At 48.9% G+C, this 14,085-nt stretch overlaps 1 long non-coding RNA gene across 1 annotated transcript; it reads left to right on the forward strand.

Moving 5' to 3' along the window:
- The first annotated feature begins 223 nt into the window (after positions 1-223).
- Positions 224-13,498, forward strand: LOC134729265 (uncharacterized). Its single transcript, XR_010110175.1, has 2 exons — positions 224-555; positions 11,667-13,498. It is a non-coding gene; the product is annotated as an uncharacterized LOC134729265 (long non-coding RNA).
- The last annotated feature ends 587 nt before the right edge of the window (positions 13,499-14,085 follow it).

Below are 14,085 nucleotides of genomic sequence, written 5' to 3' on the forward strand. Positions count from 1 at the left end.
TATATGGCACCACTTGGTCTTCACAGCTTTCAAGACAGGACTGTCAAGGCAAGGACACTCCTTAGGGGACCCTGTCCCATAAAGTCAAATTATGCGGGATGAGTCAGTGACGCAGGAGCTAAAAACAGTGTCCCTTTAAAAATGTGCATGCCTTTCAAATGGAATAAGTAAAGTACTTGCAGATGCAAATGGTTTCAAGTTTCACTGGAGACCCAGCGAGAGCGGCTATTCTCAAAGTTGCCAGGCAGTGTGGAAACGCCCGCTGAGGGGCACACAGTGAGGCGGCCACTGGCTCTGTGTCCTTGGGGAAGCCCCTTCTGCGGTCCCCTCCATTGTCTGCGTGACAAAGTGGACGTAGAACTCCCCCATTTCCTGCCCAGGGCGGGTGAGGACCCTGCACACACACGGTGTGTTTGTGAGCTGTGCAGAGTGGGGTCTCCCTGGCAATGGCCACAGCCTCCAGGGGCGCTGACACCTCCCGTCTAACTGGTAGACAGTTTCTGCCTCTTCTTGTTTGGGGATTGGAGAGGGAAGTGCGTCTGGATGACTACTAAGGTAAATACGGAATGGGCAGCGCGTCTTCCCTTTCTTCTCTCCCTTCCCACGCACCTGCGTGGCTCCCCGGCTCTCCCGCCCTGGCCACAGTCAATGTGAGCTGCAAAGTCCATATGTGAACAGCTGTGGGCAAGTCGTGCAACAGTGCTCATGGGACTTACTACTCATCTAAGCCGCTGAACTTCAGCTGGACCCCAAATGGCCTTGGTCACGTTTTGTTTCTGTTTTATCATTTCCGGCTGCATCTCCCACAGTCTCAGCCCTGCGCTCCTTGCTCTGCCTTCTCCTCCCCACAGCTTCTTTGCAGATAACATCCTGGCCGTATTATGCAACTGAACCCATGTTATCCGGGGGAAACTTACCCTCCTCTGCTCTCTAAATCTTCCTTTCCCTTCTGGTTTTGGAGAAAGAGGAGCTCCTTTCCATCAATCAGGTCAACCTCTTCCTGTTTCCTTTCTTCATTCTTCGTTATTTTCCACTCCTGAGTTTTGGACTCTTCTCTCGGTCAACAAGTATATCCGAATTCTTCCAGCTGTAAAACCAACAAATGAAAGGCCTCGTGCACCAAGGCTGCCCCCGCGTGCGGCCCCCCGAGCTGTGTGGCCTTGGCCTGGAGCACAGCCCCGCTGCCACCTTCCTGCACTCCGTGGGGGAGATGGGCGGTGCACACTACCCAGAAGTGGAATGTGCATTTCACAGAAAATGACCAATTTAAGGAGAAAATTAAAGCAGAAAACGGGGTGAGAATGGCAGACGCGTGTGTGGGCACCGCAGCGTACACGCCTAGGATCCCGAGCTTATTTTTCTAGGGCCCGTGTGTTGGTGCGCATGTGCGTGCGCCCCCACCACCTGAAATCTTGGTAGTGCCTGTTAACCCGGCAGTAGACCCATGGGTGAATTTACTCTCTTCTCTGTGTCTTTCTGTATTTTCCATGCTTTCTGTGACGAACAACACCATACGTACCGCTACTTCTTTTTTTTTTTTTTTTTGAGACGGAGTCTCGCTCTGTCGCCCAGGCTGGAGTGCAGTGGCGCGATCTCGGCTCACTGCAAGCTCCGCCTCCCGGGTTCACGCCATTCTCCTGCCTCAGCCTCCCAAGTAGCTGGGACTACAGGTGCCCGCCACCACGCCTGGGTAATTTTTTGTATTTTTAGTAGAGACGGGGTTTCACCGCGTTAGCCAGGATAGTCTCGATCTCCTGACCTCGTGATCCGCCCTCCTCGGCCTCCCAAAGTGTTGGGATTACAGGCGTGAGCTACTGCACCCGGCCACATATCACTTCTATTATGCATTCACTGCACACCAAGCACTTCTATTGGGCGTTCACTACACACCAAGCCTAAGTAAGGGCTTTCTGTGCACGCTCTCATTTCATGCTTATGACACTCTGAGAATTAAGACCATTTTGACCCCTGTCTTACAGATGAGGAGGCTAAGGCCTAGTGCTCCCAGGGGGCTTGGTCAAGAGCAGGAGGCAGAGGTGGTGGAAGGCTGTTTCCCTGCGGTGAGTGCTCACACGGTTGGCTGTGATTTCTATGTGGGGTCTCACAGGCCGGTGCTCTCAGGAGCCACACCTGAAGAATGGCAGGACCCAGGGTGGGCAAAAGAGGAAGGTGAACTGAGGAACAGTTGCAACAGAGGCCTCGGCCAACCCCATGGAGGGCTCTGAATCTGAGAGCCCTGAGAGTCGCTCCCCCTGAGGCAGGAGGCCAGGCGTTGCACCCATGCGCTGGCCACTCGCTGGGGATAGGCTGTGTCCAGGGAGGGTACCTGTGCTTGGGTGAGGTGCCCTTCAAGAAGGGCAGTTCCTGGAGAGTCCCCAGATAGGGGTTGTCAATAGTTGACACTTTCTGCAGCTGGCGGGACAGCGCTTGGTTGAGGGGGACTCTGGGTGGCCCACTACAGTGTCTACCACAAATGCCTACCTGCTCTCCAGGACACATTCAAATGTCGCCACCCCCAGGAGGCCTTCTTAGATTCCCGTGGATCAGAATGGGCCTGGGATGCTCTCTTCCCATGTCCCTCAGGCTTGTTTGAGCTGTCTCAGGTATGACAGCTGTTGTGGGTTTGAAAGGCTCTGCCACTAGACTGCGATTCCCTGGGGAAGCAATAATCCCCTTTGGGGACATCACTGACTTCAAAACAGTTAAGGGTAGGCCAGGCGCGGTGGCTCAAGCCTGTAATTCCAGCACTTTGGGAGGCCGAGGCGGGCGGACGAGGTCAGGAGACCGAGACCATCCTGGCTAACATGGTGAAACCCCGTCTCTACTAAAAATACAAAAAATTAGCCGGGCGTGGTGGCGGGTGCCTGTAGTCCCAGCTACTCGGGAGGCTGAGGCAGGAGAATGGCATGAACCTGGGAAGCGAGCTTGCAGTTAGCCAAGATTGCGCCACTGCACTCCAGCCTGGGTGACAGAGCAAGACTCCATCTCAAAAAAAAAAAAAAAGGGGGGGTGGTAATAGGCAAAAGACCTGCTTCTGTGGCCAGGCAGCGTGCCTTGGGTGTCACTTGTACCTGGCTTGGGAGTTGTCTAGGGATGACTTTGGGCTGCAGTTGGTGTTCCTGGAAGGCCACAAGGCATAGCTGCTCTTCCAGATTTGGTATGGGTGAGTCCGCTGGGAGTGCTGGCGCTTTCACACTGCTTGGAGGGTTCTGCCCCCCAGTGTAACTCACCCAAACTCACTAAAGCAGCAGATGGCAGCTCCAAGACTTAGCCTCAAGGAGGTGGACATCAGAAGGCATTTGATGAGGAAAGGACTCAGGTGCGGCCGCACCTGGCTGTCTGTGGGTGAGGGCCTGGACATTTGGGTCCTGAGCAGATGGGTCCTGGGTAGGTGGAGTAGGTCTTGGGCAGCTGGGTCTTGGGCAGCTGGAGTGGGTCTTAGGCAGGTACATCCTGGGTAGGTGGGTTCTTCTGGGCAGGAGGGGTGGGTTCTGGGCAGGTGGATTCTGGGCAGTTGGATTGGAATAGGTGGGTCCTGGGCAGGTGAATTCTGGGCAGGTGGGTCCTGGGCAGGTAGACTCTGGGCAGTTGGATTCTGGGCAGGTGGGTCCAGGCAGGTGGATTCTGGGCAGGTGGGTCTTGGGCAGGTGGATTCTGGCCAGGCAGATTCTGAGAAGATGGGTTCAGGGAAGCTAGATTCTGGACAGGTGGGTCCTGGGCAGCTGGGTCATGGGCAGGTGGATTCTGGGCAGGTAAGTTTTGGACAGATGGGGTCCTGGGCAGGTGGGTCCTGGGTGGGTGGGTCCTGGGTAGGTGGGTACTGGGCAGGTGGGTCCTGGGCGGGTGGGTCATGGGCAGGTGGATTCTGGGCAGGTAAGTTTTGGACAGGTGTGGTCCTGGTCAGGTGAGTCCTGGGTGAGTGGGTCCTGGGCAGGTAGATTCTGGGCAGGTAAGTTTTGGACAGGTGGGGTCCTGGGCATGTGGGTCCTGGGTGGGTGGGTCCTGGGCAGATGAGTTCAGGGCAGATGAGTCTTAGGCAGGTGGATTCCAGGAAGGTAGATTCTGGGCAGGTAGATTCTGGGCAGGTGTGTCCTGGGCAGGGGAGTTCTGGGCAGGTGAGTGTTAGACAGGTGGGTCTTGGGCAGGTGGGTCCTGGGCAGATGGATTCTGGGAAGGAGAGTTTTAGACAGGTGGGTCTTGGGCAGTTGGGTCCTGGGCAGATGGATTCTGGGAAGGAGAGTTTTAGACAGGTGAGTCTTGGCCAGGTGGATTCTGGGCAGGTGGGCCCACAGATGACAGGCCTTTAGCAGGACCGAGGGGAAAGGGGAATGGAGAGGCTTACAACTGTCATCCAAGTTTCATCCTTTTATGGTTTGAGGGACATTGTTTTTCAAAGCCTGATGTATACAGTTTATTAAAATAAAACCTTTCCCACACAAGACAAAAGAACAAAGCTTGGGAAGGGGATGCTCACAGTTTGTCGGAGGCGGCACCGCGCAGTTGTTGCAACCACGGGCTCTGGGCAGGCTGTGTTTGAACACTGCCTCTACTGCTTCCCAACTACAGGACCAGTGGCCAGGCCACAGTTTTCTCATCTGCAAATAGGGAGAGTGGCAGGACCTACTTCATAGGCTGTTTGAGGCTTAAGTGAGTTAATATTTTTAAAGCATGTGGAATAGAGCATGATACAAAATAAGTGCTATATAAAGACTCAATAAATAGATTTGGTTGAAAGACATATGAGAAAGCACTTTGAAAACAGTCAGAAACTGATCTAATAACTTGATATGTGAGAAAATCATTGCATCCTGCCATGTCAGCGTATTTAGCTGTGAACTGGGCAGAGAGTTGCAGTTACTGAAAGCATGCCCGTGTATTTGTTGGTGTTCTTTAAAGAATATTATACTGCTCCGATAGTGGAACTTTGTAGTTGAAAGGGGTTGCCCAGAGGTCATTTGCTCCCTAAAAACTTAGCAAGGGGCCGGGCGCAGTGGCTCATGCCTGTAATCCCACCACTTTAGAAGGCTGAGGCGGGTGGATCATGAGGTCAGGAGATTGAGAATCTTGGCTAACATGGTGAAACCTCGTCTTTACTAAAAATATTAAAAAAATTAGCCAGGCATGGTGGTAGGTGCCTGTAGTTCTAGCTACTCAGGAGGCTGAGGCAGGAGAATGAAGTGAACCCGGGAGGCGGAGGTTGCAGTGAGCCGAGATCACGCCACTGCACTCAGCCTGGGCGACAGGGCGAGACTCCGTCTAAAAAAAAAAAAGTAGCAAGGAAAGTAAGCAGACTACAATGGAACTAATACGCAATATTGCAAGTGGGAAAGGACGTTCGTATTCAAACCACATCCCTCTGCCCTGGTAAAAGTGAAATGGTTTCAAATGGCTTTGCAGCTACCTTCAGATGGAGGTGGTCTGCAGGTGCAGGCAGTGTCCACAGGCACAGGGATTTAACCCTTTCCAGAATCTCTCTTCTCCCATCCCTTAAACCATGTGCTTCTTTAGAAAGCAGGGCATTTGTATGACATTGAGTAGCTTGCAGAACCTGTTTTTTCCCATCCCAAATGATAGTATTCTAGAATGTACATTGTTGTAATGGCACACAATTGTTGCTGGAGCCACAGAGATTTTACAATGGGATGAACAATGTTGCTCCCATCTTAGTTAAATTTGTGAAACACTATTTGATTGAATGCATTTATAATATTAAAGATTCATGATATCTTGCAGGAGAACACAAATATCTAAGTGAACATTTGTGACCTTTGTAGAATCCACAGAAAAGCAACATTAAAATTTAACGTAAACCATCCCAAATGAAGGGGTTTTTGTTTTGTTTTGTTTTTGTTTCATTTTGTCTTTGTTTTGTTTTGTTTTTGAGATGGAGTCTCGCTATGTCTCACATGCTGGAGTGCAGTGGTGCGATCTCAGTTCACTGCAACCTCTGTCTCCTGGGTTGCAGTGATTCTCCTACCTCAGCCTTGCGAGTAGCTGGGATTACAGGTGCGTGCCACCACACCCAGCTAATTTTTTGTATTTTTAGTAGAGATGGGGTTTCACCATGTTGGCCAGGCTGGTCTCGAACTCCTGACCTCAAGTGACCCGCCCGTCTCGGCCTCCCAAAGTGCTGTAATTACAAATGTGAGCCACGGTGCTTGGCCCTCAATTGAAGGTTTTTAGAGCAATATCTGTGTCGTCACATTGGCTACGGATATCCATTTTGATTACTGGTTCACCTGTTAAGGTCCCTGCTATGATGCAATCAATGTGACATTCTAATTGGCATTATAGATGGAACTGTCTACAATGGTTATACTATAATGTTCAAGAAATATGCCCGAAGGCAGTAAAGATTCAACTACTCACCAAGGACTTAGGCCGCATTTACTCAGTGTTGGGGGTGGGAATGCACAGTCAATGGGAACAGCATCCCCCGTTCAAAAAGCCGGCCATTCAGGAGAGGTGACAGACACACATAGGAGGTTGAGGAACGCCATCCTGTAAGCTCTAGGAAGAGCAGGAGCTCTGCAGAAGCAGAGGCAGAAAGACACTCGGGCTGGTCAAGCAGCTGAGTCCCAGTGACTGTAGCTACAGATGCCATTGATGATGATGATGATGGTGATGATGATGATGATGGTGATGATGATGATGATGGTGATGATGACATGAAGGCAGGCCTGTGGGGTGCGGGGGCTTGGCTGGCAGGACTTGTTTCCCTGGCTTGGCTGGTTGCTCGGCGGCGGGAAGAGGAGGTGAGCGCTGAGTGGAGATGCAACTGATAATGGGGTTCTGCCAGGAAGAGCCCGAGAAAAGCCCCGGCAGGTGGGTGTCTCAGTTTCTTCTCTTTCATTTCTGTCCCAGGGCGGTTCCCCTCCCCTTCCCATGCCTTCCCTTCTTTAGTCGCTGTGGAGCCCCCATTCATGAATGAAGTTACCAAGTGTCTCTTCCATGCCACACACTGTGTGTTTCATAGGTATACAAACACTGCGTGTTTCATAGGTATACAAACACTGTGTGTTTCATAGGTATACAAACACTGTGTGTTTCATAGGTGTACAAACACTGTGTGTTTCATAGGTATACAAAAAATTTCATTTCATCCTCAGATGTGCTGGGCATTCTTGAAATTTCAGGAAACCAGCCAAAAATCACAATATCATCTGTTTAACCTCCTTCCTCCAGCACCCTTGTGCCCATAATGAAATACATGCCCACATGCCTCTGCTCTGCTTCCATGAAATTGTGTGCAACTCCCAAGAAATGACCGTATCCTAAAATCAACTTTCATATAGACCAAAAACTCATTGAAACATCGAGATGATTATAATAATGACCAATCTCTTATAGGGTTTTTCCAAACAAATTTATTTATCCAAGTGTAGATTTAGAGTATATGAATTAGATACGTGTGCGTTAATCCTACGTCGAGGGAAATTTAATCACCAATTCCCCCTATTTTCGTCTGACTCCTTTTCTAGGAACTACGATAGCATATAATTTAGGAGTTGAAAAGAAATAATAGTGCATGAAGAATACAGTTCCCAAAATGAATAGACGGATCTGTCATTTTCAGTATAGTGTACTTAGAAGAATAGATGGTTTGACTTTTAACCATTTTGGTATCTTATTGCTCTTACCACTGGCAGAGCAAAGTCAGAGTCTGCATTGGCAGAGGACAGCATTTTACTTGAAAATTCTCTAAAAACAGTGTTCTCTGCTTATGTAGACCTAGTCACTTCTGTGAAACTCCCTGACGGTGGTATCTGGTCAGAAGATGCCTCACGGGGGTAAGCCGGTGGAATTTCTCGCAGAATGAGGTTGTCCTTATCAGTTGAAGCAAAATCTCCTCTTGCCGAGTGCCTCTGTTTTCTCTGAGTTTGAGTTCAGAGCAATTTTTTAACGCACTGGAGGGAGCCAGGCAGACGGTGAGGCCCAGCAGCAAGGAACGCGATGGCACGCAGCTCCCAGCTGCTAGGGTGCTGTTTCTTTTTTACAATTTTAACTTTAACTTTTATAGATTTGCTACCCTTTAGGCTCCCATAACATATTTTCCTGTTAGTAAAGAAATTATTTCATTGTCTTATGATGGCTAGTTCCTCACACTCCATTGTGCGCTGTTGGAAGGTATGATTGTGTCTTCTTCCATATCTGCCAGCCCAGCTGGGTGACGTTCATGTGGGAGACACCGTCAGTCTGACGGGCACCGCTCCTCCTCCCTGGTATTTACTCTGACCCCAGTTCCAACCTGAAGACCTTGGTTCCAGGGACACTCCACTGGGATGCATTTTGCTCATTTGTTTTCTTATATTTATTTATTTATTTTATTTATTTTTGAGACAGAGTCTCACTCTGTCACCCAGGCTGGAGTGCACTGGCGCAATCTTGGCTCACTGCAACCTCTGCCTCCAGGGTTCAAGCAATTCTCCTGCCTCAGCCTCCCAAGTAGCTGGGATTACAGGCGCCTACCACCATACCCAGCTAATTTTTCTATTTTTAGTTGAGACAGGGTTTCACCATGTTGACCAGGCTGATCTCAAACTCCTGACCTCAGGTGATCTGCCCATCTTGGCCTCCCAAAGTGCTGAGATTACAAGCATGAGCCACCGCGCCTGGCCGGTTTTCTTATATTTAAAATGGAATGGAGTGTGTGTGTGTGTGTGTGTGTGTGTGTATGTATGTGTGCTTATTGATTCTGTTTCTCACATTTTATCACCAACTCTTAAAGGCAGGTGTGAAATCTTTTACTTTATATAATTGTGTGCACCTGGACACTCACAAATTATTTTTGTTGTTGTTTTTTAGAGATGGTTGGCGGGGTGGGGCACAGGAGTTTCACGATGCTGCCCAGGCTGGTCTCGAACTCCTGGCCTCAAGTGTTCTTCGCACCTAGGCCTCCCAAAGTGCTGGGATTACAGGCAGGAGCCACTGCACCCGGCCAGGAGTTCTTCACTGGCTAACACCGTCTGGAAGACAATTTACCTGCCAGTGGGTCTTTACAGAGAAAGTATGCGTTTTGTTCATTTTATTTCAAAATAATAATCACTTGGTATTTCTTTAATTAAAGTGAAGTTTTCACAATAGACTTCATTTTTTAAAAGCAAGCAAAATTTCTCAAATCTGCTATGTATATTTTATGAAACTCTGCACCTTTCCTTCTTTTTTTTTTTTTTTTTTTGAGACGAAGTCTCGCTCTTGTCCCTCAGAGTGGAGTGCGGTGGCGCAATCTCGGCTCACTGCAACCTCTGCCTCCCGGGTTCAGGCAATTCTCCTGCCTCAGCCTCCTGAGGAGCTGGGATTACAGGCGCCTGCCACCACGCCTGGCTAATTTTTGTATTAGTAGAGACAAGGTTTCACCATGTTGGCCAGGCTGGTCTCCAACTCCTGACCTCAGGCAATCTACCTGCCTCAGCCTCCCAAAGTGCTGGGATTACAGGCATGAGCCACTGTGCCCGGCCTCTGCGCCTTTATTTCAATACATATTTACTTTGGTTAAGGCAGGCTGCTAGAAAACATCCTGAAACCTAAAAGCCAGAATAAAGCCTATTTGGAAACCCGCTGACTCAATATACCATTCTCTTGCCACCAATTCCATAGCATTTCCCTGTCCCCCTGATTGGCCTGACAGGTGTGGTCTCTGTTCGGCCTCCTGGGTCCCATCTCACATGATGTCCGAGCTCTGAGTGCCCGGGCAGCTCATCCACACGGAGCCTTTGCTTCTCCTCTTTCCCCTGTGTTTTCTTTCCCATTAGTCCTTCTAAAGACAGGGTAGGGAGGGAAATTAAAGTGAGGTTGGGGAATATCTACGGATTCACTATTTCCAGACCCTAATTAACAGGTCATTTAGGACTTTTTCTCCACTCTAAGCGTACCAGGCTCCAGGACCCTGATGCCATCTTCCCGTCACGTGAGCCCATCCCTTAAAACAAATCTCCCTCTCTCCGTATATTTTCATTCCGTGGGCTCTATGTCCCTGGAGAACCCTGGCTAGTACGAGGTGGAATTGGACAGTATTTGTCTTTTGTGACCAGCTTTGTTCACGGAACAGAATATTTTCAAGATTCATCCAAGGTGTAGCCTGGATCAATATATCATTACATGTGTATCACATGTTGTTTATAGATTCGTCAGGGTGGACATTTGGGTTCCTTCCACCTTTCGGCTCTTATGAATTGTCTCTTCTTTATCTAAGTCAATGTGGTGGTGGAAGGCATAGGTCACCCAGTCCAGCCTGCTGTTGTCTTTGTTCTACAATTTTCACAAACCTCAATGAATGACTAATACTTTAAAGGGGAGATTTTACATCTAAATCCCACCTCTGGCTTCTCTCAGAGATGAGGCAGTGCCTGGCCAGGCCTGCCCTTCCTCGGGGCCATGCCGGGTCCCCGCTCTTGCCAGTGGTCCCTAGCTGCTTCTCATGGGGACCACACCCCTGAACCAGGAGGATTCGTATTTACCAAACTCAGCTGCCTCCTGCCCCTGGGGACTCAGCCTGGAGTGGAGGTGGGTGGGGGTGCTCACCAGGCAGGCGTCTCTTCTGAGAGGTTGGAGGTCATACTCATCATTAAATATCTTTAACGTTATTTGGCTTAGAGCTTAATATAGTATTTTCTTTCTTCCTTTCCTCTTCCTTTTTTTTTATTACAAAATATTACTTTTCTAAAATTCCCATCATGGTTTAAAAATTCATATATCATTTAAGGACCATAGCTGGGATTGTAAAATGCAGACGAAACCCATGATTCTCCACAGACTTTTGAAACTCCACCACTCCGCGTGGCCTCCTTCCTGTTGCTCCAGCTCCTGGCATCCCTACCCGGCCAAACAGCTGTCCCCTAAAAGTCTGAATGTACAGGCCAGGGAGAGTGCCGTGCGTTGGCTGCCCGAGGTGACGCCTTGGGTACAATCGTGCAACTGTGTGAGCTGGTGTAGAGCCCCTCGGCAAAATATCTGCTGCTGAGGACTGGGTGTGTGCGTGAGTGTGTGTGCACACATCTTTCCATGAGAAACTTTCACCAAAGCTTAGAGCCCTGTTTTGGACCAGGGAAGGGGAGGGCTGAGTGGCATGCATTGCTTTCTTGGGGGCCCTCTGGCTGCCTGGATGGCTCTCCACAAAAGAAGTGGGTTTATGAGAGGCAGGAGGCGGAGAGACACTGGTTTCCCTTTATTACTTGAAGAAAAAGGAAAACTCCTCACTGGAAGAATGACAGCTGTTGATATAAACAAGTGTTTTTGATAAAATCTATCCTCCTAGCCCAATAGAACGAAGGTGAGCGTTTTGCTAGGAAATGCCTTTTGGAGAAAAAAAGTTAGCACACACATGTTTGGATTACTTTATAAAAACATTCATTTATTTACTTGCTTGTTTTTAAATTGTGGTACGAGGTAAAACCATTCCACCCCAATTCCCCTTCTCTCAGCCCCTCTCATCTACCGTCATCTACTTACTGTGGCTATGAATTTGTCTACTCTAGACGTTTCATCAGTGTGTGTGACGGCTAATGTTATGTGTCATTAGCACTTAACTAACCCAACACTTGGTTGGGCCACAGTGTCCAGATATTTGATTAAACATTATTATTGTGGATGTTTCTGTGAAGGTATTTTTTGGATGAGATTAACATTTCAATTAGTAGACTTGGAGTAAAGTGAATTCATCTCCACAGGGCAGATGAGCCTCGTCCGATCAGTTCACAGCTTGAGAGAAAAAGACTGGTCTCCCCAGAAGGACGTCTGCAGCTCTTCCCAGCGTCCCCAGCCTGTCCACCTGCCGCAGTCAGTCATGGCCTTGCCCTCCTCCACAGTCACGTGAGCCCATTCCTTAAAACAAATCTCCCAGCCAGGCGCGGTGGCTCACGCCTGTAGTCCCAGCACTTTGGGAGGCCGAGGCGGGCAGATCACAAGGTCAGGAGATCGAGACCATCCTGGCTAACACAGTGAAACCCTGTCTCTACTAAAAATACAAAAAAAAATTAGCCGGGCGTGGTGGCAGGCGCCTGCAGTCCCAGCTACTTGGGAGGCTGAGGCAGGAGAATGGCGTGAACCCGTGAGGTGGAGCTTGCAGTGAGCCGAGATCACGCCACTGCACTCCAGCCTGGGCGACAGAACGAGACTCCATCTCAAAAAAACAAACACATACACACACACACACACACACACACACACACACACACACACACAAATAAAACAAAACAAAAACAAATATCCCTCTTTCCGTATATTTTCGTTTCGTGGGTTCTGTTTCCCTGGAGAACCCTGGCTAGTACGAGATGGAATTGGACAGTATTTGTCTTTTGTGACCAGCTTCGTTCACAGAACAGAATATTTTCAAGATTCATCCAAGGTGTAGCCTGTATCAATATGTCATTACCTGGGTATCACATGTTGTTTATGGATTCGTCAGGGAGGACATTTGTGTTCCTTCCACCTTTCAGCTCTTATGAATCTAGTGCTGCTTCCAACATTAGTGCACAGGTTCCTGTCTCAGTCCCTCTTCTCAATTCTCTGGGTGAGGTGCTTCCTAGAGAGACCTGGTTCTTCTGAGTCGTCCCCGCAGCCCCTTGCCCTGGTTTGCATGTCAGGTTCCAATGGGGTAAACAATGGGGCTCTCGCTCAGATGTTCCCTTGACGGTCACCCTGGCCAGCACGTTGGCTTTAATTACATGGATTGATTTGTGAATTGTCATCTCACTGTTTTAGCAGCTGTAAATATCGGCAGTGCTGTGTTTCCCTTTACCACGCTCTTTTGTGGGAAATTGACATGATCAATGTGTTCTCAAGGTCTGGTTTTTGCCAAAGCATCACATTTTTTCTGATAGAAATTTACTGTCCCCTTGGCAAGATCCATGTTATTGGAACATTTCCAGGAAGCCCTTTGGTGGCACGTGAGACCTGGCTCCGTGGCACTGGACAAATCTCCTGAAGCAGAAGTTTCAGTGGCTCCTGGAACAGCCCCTCCTCTACGGGGAGCCAAGAACTCCCAGGAAGTGGGGGGATTGGGATGCACAGGCCACCAGCTCTGTCGGCTCTGGGGTGACACTAAGAGAAGAAAGACGAAGACAGCAGCTCTCGTCTCAATGCGTGTTCATCACATTCGTCACTAGGAGACCCCATTTCAGTGCGTTCGGTGATCAGAAAGATTGTATCTTTGCTAATGTGCTGATATTCACGGGCTGCACATCTGGCAGAAGGGGAGAGAGCAAGACCTCTGGGACGCTGTTATCTTGGCTGGAGTCCAGACCCCATTCTGATGTCTTGAGCAGATGACTTAACTTCTTCAGCCTCAGTTTCCTCTTTGTGACATTGGAATGATGCTGTTACCCACTTCTTAAGGACGTTATAAAATAACAGCACGTAAGAGCTGCTTTAAACTATGAAGAACTTTGTAAATGGTGGTAAGGTTTTATTTAATAGGAAGAGAATATGAGCAGGAAAAACTTTATTCATTTTTAAGATATAAAATGTGTGGAAAATTACAGTGAATAGATTGTATAACACATCCTTTTTCTCTGTGTTCATTGCAGATTTTCACATAATTTTTAAAAAATCACCATATGTCTGCCAGGCGCAGTGGCTCACGCCTGTAATCCTAGCACTTTGGGAGGCCGAGGCGGGCGGATTACAAGGTCAAGAGATCGAGACCATCCTGGCTAACACAGTGAAACCTCGTCTCTACAAAAAACACAAAACTTAGCCGGGCGTGGTGGCGGGTGCCTGTAGTCCCAGCTACTCAGGAGGCAGAGGCAGGAGAATGGCATGAACCTGGGAGGCGGAGCTTGCAGTGAGCCGAGATCGTGCCACTGCACTCCAGCCTGGGTGACAGAGCGAGACTCCTTCTCAAAAAAAAAAAAAAAAAAAAAAATCACCCGTATGTCTGGAAATCTTGCCTTAAAGTAGGTCTTTTTAAAAAATACTATTAGGTTGTCTGTAATCCCAGCACTTTGGGAGGCCGAGGCGGGCGGATCACGAGGTCAGGAGATCGAAACCATCCTGGTTAACACGGTGAAACCCCATCTGTACTAAAAATACAAAAATTAGCAAGGCTTGGTGGCGGGCGCCTGTAGTCCCAGCTACTTGGGAGGCTGA

Source organism: Pan paniscus, chromosome 17 (assembly GCF_029289425.2).
Source record: "Pan paniscus chromosome 17, NHGRI_mPanPan1-v2.0_pri, whole genome shotgun sequence".
Taxonomy (NCBI): domain Eukaryota; kingdom Metazoa; phylum Chordata; class Mammalia; order Primates; family Hominidae; genus Pan; species Pan paniscus.